The sequence below is a fragment of the Arachis duranensis genome, chromosome 1 (genome assembly GCF_000817695.3).
Source record: "Arachis duranensis cultivar V14167 chromosome 1, aradu.V14167.gnm2.J7QH, whole genome shotgun sequence".
NCBI classification, from domain to species: Eukaryota; Viridiplantae; Streptophyta; class Magnoliopsida; order Fabales; family Fabaceae; genus Arachis; species Arachis duranensis.
In genome coordinates, this window is record NC_029772.3 from 59,573,757 (window position 1) to 59,584,973 (window position 11,217).

An 11,217-nucleotide genomic window follows, 5' to 3' on the forward strand; every position below is an offset into this window, starting at 1 on the left:
TTCTGTTGGAAACCACCCTGAGAATTATTGTTGAAGTTTTGAGGTCTCTGAGGTTGATCCCTCCATCCAAAATTTGGGTGATTTCTCCATCCCTGGTTGTATGTCTTAGAATATGGGTCATTGTTGGGATTTCTAGGACCATTCCCCATGTAATTCACCTGTTCAAAAGAAGGTTGAGCATAATCATAATTATCATTTTGCACAAAATTACCTGCCATGTCATAGGAGACTTCCTGTGGGGATTTTGGGTGTTGATAGCTGAGACTTGCATGCCACCCATCTGTTGAGTAAGTAGATTTATTTGCTGAGACATCAGCTTGTTCTGAGCAAGAAGAGCATTAATAGCATCTACTTCAAACACGCCTCTCTTCTGAGGGGTTTCGGAGTTCACAGGATTCCTGTTAGAGGAGTATAAATATTGGTTGCTAGCAACCAATTCAATAAGCTCAATAGTCTCCTCCGGTGTCTTCTTCTTGTGCAATGAACCTCCTGCAGAATTATCTAAGCACATTTTGGACATTTCACCCAAGCCTTCATAAAATATGTCTATTTATGTCCATTTGGAGAACATGTCTGGAGGGCATTGCCTAGTCAGTAGCTTGTATCTCTCCCAAGCTTCATACAGAGTCTCACCATCCTTCTGTCTGAAGGTCTGAACCTCCATCCTAATCTTAGTCAGCTTCTTTAGTGGGAAAAATTTTGTGAGAAACTTAGTAACCACTTTGTTCCAAGTATCCAAACTGTCCTTGGGTTGAGAATCTAGCCATAGTTTTGCTCCATCCCTCAGAGCAAATGAGAAGAGCATTAGTTTGTACACATCTGGGTTCACTCCGTTTGTCTTCACAGTATCACAAATTTGCAGAAAACTTGAAATGAATTGATTTGGGTCTTCGTGGGAAAGACCATGATACTGGCAGTTTTGTTTCAATAGGATGACCAGTTGAGGCTTCAACTCAAAGTTGTTTGCAGTAATAGGAGGCACCACAATGCTCTTTCCATACAGATCTGTAGTAGGAGCAGAGAAAGAGCCAAGTACTCTCCTTTGTTCATTCCCATTCGCGTTTGCCGCATTGGTATTATCATTATTAGTCGGATCCATAGTGGATTCTGCAGCCTTGTATAGTCTTGCTTGTTGTAAACGCCGCGTCCTTTCAGGTTCAGGATTAAAGTCTAAGAGATGTTCTTTGTCTCTGTTCCTGCGCATAAACAAACAGAAAACAAGAAAGAATAGGAATCTCTACGTCAGAGTGCAGAGAATTCCCAGTGAGGTAACTCTGTGTAAAGAGATAAAAATATTGAATAAAATAAATAGAAGAAAAATAATAAATAGTCAACACCAAACTTAATTTCAGAAATTAAGAAAAATATTGGTCCTATTTATATATAAAATATTTTTTTAAATTTAATTAAAATATTTGTTTTTTTTCGAAAATCAAGTAAGAAAAAATAAAAAAAATAAAAAAAACGAAACAGGGGGAGAGGGGGTTCACGGAAAAAAATATTATTTATTTATTTAATTTTTTTTAAAACAAGATAAAAAAGGAAACGAGAAAGAAAGAACAGGGGAGGGGAGGTAAACAAAAAGGAAAAAAAGAAAAAATAATGTAAAGGATAGAAAAGGAAAAAAAATTATCGTAAAGGAAAAAAGGAAAAATACCGTAAAAAATTATTTTTTTTTTGAAATATTCAAAGCAAAATTTTTAAATAAAATTAAAACTAAAACGCCTAATCTAAGCAATCAAACAACTGGTAGTTGTTAATCATAGTCAATTCCCGGCAACGGCGCCAAAAACTTGGTGCGGTATTTTATAACCCACACTACTAACCGGCAAGTGCACCGGGTCGTACCAAGTAATACCTTACGTGAGTAAGGGTCGATCCCACGAAGATTGATGGATCAAGCAACAATAGTGTTTGATAGGCTTAGTTAGGCAAGCAAAAATTGGTTTTGATATTGAGATGTTTAAAAGGTTAAGTTGAAAATATCGTAAGGCAGGTACGCAAGTAATTAAGTTAAAAATAAAATATGGGAAAACAGTTAAGATCCTTGGTCAATTAATTCCAATTAGAGGGTGATGATCAATTTCTAATTATCCACAAATAAGGGGATTATATGTCACGTATCCCGTTAAATACAAACAATTAAAAATTCAGTATAATATGTTTTCAAGCTATTGTTCAAGTAAAGAGCTTTTACAAGTTTTACAAGAACTCAATTAGAACATGGGTCATACTTCCGTTCCACCCATATTCATAAAGTAAAGAGCGAAACAATTATTGAAATATAAATCTAAACATGGATTAAATTAGAAAGATCAAACGAATAAATCCATACAAATAGACAGAGCTTCTAACCTTAACAATGGAGGATTAGTTGCTCATGATTGAGAGAAAAAATAAGGATTTAGGTAACAATGTGTTCTATGTCTAAATGTACAGAGTTTCTATTTATAACTAATCCTAATAAATCTAAAATCTAATTATCTAAAACTAAAAATAATATCTTTTCCTAAAAGATAAGATTTGAATTTAAATTTGAATTAATTGACAAGTCTTCAGCTGATGGGTGGGGACCACTTGCTTTGTCCATTCTGCAGCATCTAATCTGTATTTTCTGGGCTGAAAACTAAGTCAAAATGTGGCCCAAAATCCACGCCAGTGATTTCTGTAAATTCTACAGATCGCGCACGTCACACGTACGCGTCAGTCACGTGTACGCGTCGCTGGTCTTCTTCGCAAGTCACGTGGACGCGTCGGTCACGCGGTCGTGTCGCTGAGCAACTCCTCAAATCACGCATACGCGTCGGTCACGCGTACGCGTCGCCATGGATACTTCCAGATCACGCGTACGTGTGAGGCACACGTGCGCGTCGCTCCTCGCAGCCATCTCCTTTGATTCTTGTGCTGTAGAAACTCTATTAAATTCTGCCGAATGCTACCTGAAATAAATAAAATTGCACAAAACTCAAAATAGCATCCATAGTGGCTAAAATATAATTAATTTTTAATTAAACTCAACAATTTAAGTGCAAATTCACTAGAAAAAGATAGAGAAGATGCTCACGCATCACACACCTACACACCTCACTCAACACACATACCTCTAAGAAGAAAGAAAGACAAAGACAAAGGGAGAGAGAAGCCGGAAAGGAAAAGAGGATGAAGGGGGAGGAAGGGAAAGGCAATGCCGGTGAGTCAATGTGTTGTTATCATCGTTGTTGTTTAAGAGAAAAGCGGGGAGAGAGGATGAAAAAGAGAAGCGACTAAAATAGTTGTGAAGAATTGAAAGAGGAATGAAGAGATGAAGAAGGAGGAAGGTGCAGCAGGGATGGAGGGACGAAGAGAAAGGGACACCATGCAGAAAGGGAGAGAGAGATAACCGAAAAGGGGTTGACGGAGGAGTGTTGTTGTCACCGTCGTACGCTATTCTGGTCTTGCATACCTCTATTCTGACAGGTCTCTACGCTGCTACACTTGTTGTGCCCTTGTTCGGCAAAAACGCACCAAAGCTTTCAGACTCGTCAGCTGCATCACCCTTGTCTGAATTCTTCTATCCTTCAATTTATTCTGTTTTCATATTACCTTTACCTCCAATAATGATTTTCTATCTTTCTTCCATTGTGTTTTGCATTCACTGTGAGCGTGTTCAATGGGGTGTGAGAATGTTTAGATCTATTAAAGAAAGTATTTTAATTGGTTGTTGATGTTGAATTTGAGATTGTTTTGCTTTGTTGTTGTTATTGTTTTTCTTTATCTTTTCTTGCAGAATGTGCAAAAATAATGGATTTATGAAAACAGTGAGAGAAAAGGTATGGTATTTTTCTGAAAGGGTATTTTTGTTTAAAATTTAGAGAAAGAATGATTTTAAAACCAAATTAAATTTTAGAGATGAATTCGGAATAAAAAACAATTTGGAGATGAATTTTATTTCTGAGTTAAAACCATAGAATCCAAAATCATACCTAACCCAAATATTAATGATCAATAATTATTAAAAATCACTAGAAATTCAGTTTTACATTTTTTTATAATTTTTAATTAATGATTTTAATTTGTGTTCTTATAAAATAGGTTTAATTACTCTATTGGTCTCTATAGTTTCACCAAATTTTTAATTAGGTCTCTATACTTTTTTTCTTTCAATTGGGTCCGTATACTGCTTTTAATTTTGTAATTAAGTTCTTCCTAGTGTAAAAAATATTAGAACTAACGGAATATTTTTTCGCAAATTGAAAATATTTTTAGTTAAAAACTTAATTAAATCTTTGACCTCATGTATTTTGGAAAAAATATTATGTTAATATTTTTAACATGAAAAAGATGTAATTACAAAATTAAAAACAGTGTAAGGACCAAATTGAAAAAAAAAGTATAGGGACCTAATTAAAAATTTGGAAAAACTATAGGACTAACAGAATAATTAAACCCTTAAAATATATGTTAGTTAAATATTTTAAGATACTAACAAATATATTTATAATTTATAGTAGTAAACAATAAATTTGTTTTATATATTGAGTATAATATTTCTGAAAATATAATATAAATTTTTTTGACATAGACTACATAGTAGTCGACGTAGCATCGGCTTACAATTCTATAATAGGTTGGACAATATTAAACTGACTTGCTACAGTAGTTTCTACCCCTCACATTTGCATGAAGTTTTCTACTTCTGGAGGGATAGTCACTATAAGAGGAGACAGAAACTAACAAGAAGATACTACCATGAAAACCTAAAACTACGAAGGTATACAAAAGAAAAAGAAGTAAACACTATAGAACTTGGAGGTGACCGAGTTCGGGAATAGTTGAGAGCCCAATAAAAAGGAAAGATCGAGGAAGTCCAGATTGGGGATGAAATCAGAAAAACAACCAACGTGGGGGCTAACCTTGGAGAATAGTTAAAACAAGACCTTATTAAGCTTCTGTGAGAAAATTCCAATATCTTTGTCTGTAAAGCTTCCTACATGCCTGGAATCAATCGCGTAAGTCGTAGAAGAGCAAGTCTGAGCACTTTTGGAAGCCGGATTCATAAGGGAGATAAAATACCTGTTATGGCTCACTAACGTGGTGCTCATGAAGAAACAGAATAGGAAGTGGAGGATGTACATTAATTACACTGACTTCAACAAAAATTGTCCCAAGGACCCATATCCACTTCCTAGTATTGACGCTTTTTTAGATTCGGCCTCATGCTACAAATAATTGTCCTTTATGGATGCATATTTGGAATACAATCAAATTCTGGTGTATAAGCTGGATCAAGAGAAGACCTCTTTCATTACTCCTAAGATGAACTACTGCTATGTGGTAATGCCCTTTAGGTTAAAAAATGCAAGAGCCACTTATCAAAGGTTAATAAACAAGATGTTCTCATCCCACCTCAGAAAATTGATGGAGGTCTATGTAGATGATATGCTTGTAAAGACTAGAGAAAAAACCAGTATGCTATCCTACCTTGCCAAAGTGTTCAACATGATAAGGCAGCACGTGATTAGATTAAATCCCACAAAGTGCATCTTTACTGTAGAAGCCGAAAAGTTCCTAAGATTTATGCTCACTCAAAGAGGCATTGAAGCCAACCCAGACAAATATAGGGTCATCATGGAAATGAAAAGTCTGATCTGTTTAAAAGAGGTCTAACAGTTAAATAGTAGGCTAGTGGCCTTATCTAGATTCTTGGCCGGGTCGGCTTTGAAATCTTGCCATTGTTCACCATTCTCAAGAAAGAAAAGCAATTCCAATGGTCTCAAGATTGTGAGCAAGCCTTCCAAAACTTTAAAAATTCTTGAGCCAACCACCAATCCTGACTCAACCCAAAGAAGGAGAAGAACTCATATTGTGCGTAACCATTGCAGACAAGGCCATGGCCTTGTCCCTTGTTGTGCGTAACCATCACAGACAAGGCCATGGCCTTGTCCCTTGTCTGAGAAGATAGGGGGCAACGACCTATTTATTTCACGAGTAATGCATTACAGGGGGTAGAACTGAACTATCAAAAAATAGAAAAATTTGCCTATGCTTTCGTCCTAGCCTTCAGAAGACAACGATCTTACTTCCAAGCCTACACTATCAAATTCCAAACTAACCAACCTATGAAGCATATCCTCCAAAAGATGGACATTGTAGGACAGATGCTACAATGGGTTGTGAAATTATTCGAGTTCGACCTTAAATATGAAATTCGTACTACAATCAAATCTCAATAGTTGTCCAATTTTTTGGCCGAATACACAAGTGAATAACAAGGAAATCCAACAGCTTGGCATTTGTATGTGGATGGATCATCAAATAAAGCTGGTAGTGGAACAAGAAATATTCTTGAGAATGAAGAAGGAACTAGAGTAGAGCTCTCATTAAAACTCGAGCTTCCAACCTCTAACTACCAAGCCGAATACGAAACCATGCTTGTTGGCTTAAAGCTAGCTAAAGAAGTCAAAACATCAAAAGTCACAGTGTTTAGAGTAACTCCCAAGTGATAACCTCTTAGATAAATTAGGATTATCAATCTAAAGATCCTAACATGAAGAAGTACTTAGAGAAAATACTGGAGCAACTTAGACAATTTCAGGAAATAGAGGCCAGATATATAACTCGAGAACTCAATTACCGAGCTGATACCCTCTCTAAATTGGCTAGCACTAAGTCAGGGGGCAACAATAAAAGCCTAATCCATGAAACTTTTCATACACTATCAGTGCCTAAAGAAGTTGACAAGTTGGATGCACTGACAATCTCTAATCTAAACTTAGTTTTGGATGACTCCTATTATCGAGTATCTCAAATTTGATATCATCCCTAAAGAAGAAAGGGAAGCATGAAGACTCATAAGAAAATCACAGAATTATACCCTGGTTCACAATGTTCTCTATAGAAGAGGAGTATCTACACCCTTACTAAAGTGCGTCTCGACCTCCAAGACTAAAGAGGTCCTAGAAGAAATTCATAGTGACATCTGTGGAAATTACCTAGGAGCACGATCACTAGCTAAGAAAGTGATATGAGCTGGCTTCTTTTGGCTGACCTTGCATAAGGAAGCGGTAGACTTTGTTAAAAGTGCCCGCCTTGCCAAATGCATGTCAATTTTCATGTGGCACCATCAGAAGAGTTTATTAGTGTAACCTCACCATGACCTTTTGCAACATGGGATTTGGACCTGCTTGGACCATTTTCTCAAGCACCCAGACAGGTGAAATACCTCATAGTTAGGATTCATTATTTCACTAAGTGGATTGAGGCAGAACCTTTGGCAACCATTATAGTCCAAAAAAGTCATAGATTTTCCTACAAAAACATTGTCACCAAATTTGGGGTCCCATACTCCATTATTACGGACAACGGTACTCAATTTACCGACTCGACCTTTAAAAACATGGTGGCAAGTCTCAAGATTAAGTACCAATTTACATTGATAGAGCACTCTTAAGCCAATGGACAAGCAAAAGTTGCGAATAAAGTCATATTGGCTGGGCTCAAAAGAAGACTATAACATGCAAAAGGAGCACGGGTGGAAGATCTCACCCAATTTTTATGGGCGTATCGGACAACTCCTCACTCCACAACTGGAGAATCTCTGTTCTGACTTGCTTTTTATGGAATAGAAGCCATGATCCCTATTGAAGTAAATGGAGAGAGAAGCCAAGGGTAAGGTTCTACAATGAAGTAGAAAATATCCAAGCTCAAAAAGAAGAACTCAACCTCCTCCTAGAAGTCCAAGAACAAGCTCGGATAAGAGAGAAAATGTTGAAACAAAGGATGTCTACAAGGTACAACAAGAAAGTCATCGGAAGAAACTTCACCATGAACGACCTCATACTGATCAGAAATGGCATCGGAGTATAGAAGTCAGGCGAAGAAAAATTGGCTGCAAATTGAAAAGGACCTTACAAGATCATTGAAGTCTTGGAAAAAGGTTACTACAAAATGCCCGACCTACAAGGGAACGAGCTTCCAAGGTCATGGCATGCATGCAATATGAAAAGATACTACAACTAGAAAAGCGCACATCGCTCCTTGGTGTACTCTTTTTTTCCAACTTCATCGTTTTTTTAAAGGGGTTTTCCTGAAGAGGATTTTAACGAGGCATTATAGCAAGGGCTGGTAATTAAAAATATAAAAACTCTTAGTATTAGAATAGCATTTGTAAATCATTTTTCATCAATGATAATTTATCTTATTTTCTACCAATTAATTTTTCTACTGCATGCACCGATTTAAGCCCGACCTAGATGGTTGGCAAGATAGCGACAAGGTCTAAATTGGTGTAAGAAGTTATATAAGTAGATCGTGGTCCGACTTCATTAAGTTGCTTGTACAAAAACAAGTTGGCAAAAGAGGCAAGCCTAAAACGAATTGCAAAAGTAACTTGATAAAAGGCCGACCTATTAAGATCAGATTTAAGTCTCGAAAGTAAACTATCGTCTGACTCCACAACATTCCGTTAAAAAATATCTAAACAAAGTATCCAAAAAATTCCTCAACACTTACCGACTCCCAAAAAGAAGATAGCATCCTCAAATAACAAAAAGTTTGTTAAGTGATGCTTGACAAAATAAACAAAAGTGCGACAGGCAAGTCAAGCAATGTTATAAAAAATCACTTATACACCTCAAAATAAGTGTGATATGCAAAAGTTAGAGCACTTTAAAAGGACCCTAAAAAGATCGACGGAAACAAAATCTTAGTAAAAAAAATGAAAATTTGATTTATCCTTCATTTAATGACAGGTGCAATTACCAAGGTAAATGAAAAGACGAGCGAATGATTACAAAAAGACGAAAGATTCAGATTCAAAAATGCGTCGAGTATCCGACCTAGCCCCAAGAAAGGTGGTATACCTGACGTGATGAACTGGAAGCCACAAAAAGTCAAGACCGACTTGGAATGCTTCTGTCCGAACCAAAGAAGCTCAGTTTCGAGTATGGGCACTGTTCATACCCTGACCTACTACTTATCTAGTCCCAAAATGAATAAAGCCCAATCTACATATATTGTCTAGACCAGTATCTACCCAACCTCATAGAGGTCAGACACTATGGCAGGGGCTTAATCCTTCTAATATAAATCAGTAACTAACCCCCTCAATATCTCCTATTAATCTAGAAAGGAGATCTCAACAACCTCCCTAATAAAGGAAAAATGACTACCCAACTACTCAAATGGTGGTTATTGACTTTACATCTACACTTATAATACCCTGACATCCTCAGGTATAATTCAAACCCAATCTACTAGAAACCTACTTAAATCCTTGCTAATTTAAGCATTGGAGTCCCTTGTAGGTAACACCCCACTCCTACTCACAAATAACTCAGACGGATTCATCCTCATTGGAGAAGACGTTAGTCAAATCACCCAAAGACATTTGGACCTCACTATCAAGCTCAAAACAATCCAGTTTTAGGCCTCGAAACATTGGCACCGTTACTGGAGACCTAGAAATCAAGACCATACGATGGCGGACGACATCCCACAAGATGGACACACAGCTTCCAATTCAGGAGCCTGAGAGGAAGAATAAAACAATGACAAATGAGTATTAGTCAAATTCGGACAGACACAAGATAAGTTCAGAAGTACACTTACCTAAAGGATCCAGGCCAAGGGATTCCATGGAGATCATGGGACTTGTCCTTGTACATTAAGGTTGGCTAGAACAACTCGAGTAGGAGCTAGAGCGACAACGAGAATCTGAAAGAGTTCTGAGAAGGAAAATTTGATGATGAAGGGAGATAGAAGAAAAGCACTTGAAACTGGAGTCTGACTTTAAGGATAGGAAAACCCGAGCTGACCAAGAGAAATGCCTCTGACAGGCGAAGTTCCATTCATAGAAAAAATTATGCTGACTAAAGTTTCTAGAAATTTTAAGAATACAAACATGGATATTTATGATGGAACCATCGATCCGAGGCATCATCTGGATAATTTCAAAATTTGAATATATAATAAGTATGTAATTTAAACAAAGAGTGTGTTTAATTTGTGATTTTATTTTTTATTTTTAATTTTAGTATTTTTTATTTTCATCATTTAATAAAAATACAAAAATAAATAATAAAGTTTTATTGTTTTCGTAAAATTTTAAAAATAAAAATTAATGAAAATAGAAAACAAACTTTTTGGTTGTGGACCATCAAACAAAAGTTCAAGATATACAATTTCCATCTTAGAAGTTCACTTTTTTGGTTTAGCTTATTTTGATGTATGCTATACAATCATTAATTTATTTTATATATAAAAAGTAAAATATATAAAGTAAAAATAAAATATTTAAAATTTATTAAATATTATTTATTTATTTTTTTAATAAATTAAACATATTGTTATCTTTAATTATATAAGGTAAAAGATTGTTATTTTTATTAATATAATAATTTTTAATTAAATATTTATGTAAAACATCTGTATGCTAATATATAGTATAAATAATATTGGGAAACATCTCTTACCATCATTTTATGGAGGTCACTTTTCAATTATGCATCTTTTAAGAAAGTTATTTATTAAAATAAAATAACTAGAGATTTTGAAATTTTTTAAATAAAAAATAAATATTTTATTTATGGATATACATAATTTGGAGCGTTTTTATCAATTTGTATTGTATTACATATCTCGTTTATAGTATAAATAAGATAAGGCCTAGACGCGCTTATATAAAGAACTCGTTCACAACGCTTCAAGTGTCACACTCATTACCCCTTGACCTTCATTTCTTCATTTGTCAGACATTTTTCTTGATATTTTTGAGATACTCGAATGTTATGGCACGTGTAGATGCATGAGACGATGACATCAACCGCCTGAATACGACTTGGCACATCGCGGGAGCAATCGACTTCCATGTTAGTGTTGTTGTTTTTCTCTTTTAAATAAATAAGTATATAATTAAAGTTAGGGTACTTTTATAGATAAAGTGTTGTTTATACATGAGTAGAATAGATTATGTTTTGGTAACATAAAATAGGTTAGTTGGCATGTTATCAGCATTTGTTAGGTGGTGAAATGTATTTTTACTAAATGTTAATTAATTAATTTAATTTAAATTGTTAGTTGCTACAATGATGTTGGATAAATTTTTTAAATGTTTGATTTTTAAAGTTAATTATTCTGAAATGTGAAATAATTATTTATTATTTTTATGCTTTTTAAATAAAAATCTTTACAATTGAAATAGATTTGTTATTAAAATATTTTATTTTTTAACAAAGGCCT

General features: G+C 35.1%; 1 non-coding gene across 1 annotated transcript; it reads left to right on the forward strand.

Annotated features, from left to right (window-relative positions):
- Window positions 1–566: 566 nt before the first annotated feature.
- On the forward strand, window positions 567–673 carry LOC127742498 (small nucleolar RNA R71). The gene has a single exon (XR_008003781.1). It is a non-coding gene; the product is annotated as a small nucleolar RNA R71 (small nucleolar RNA).
- Window positions 674–11,217: the final 10,544 nt, after the last annotated feature.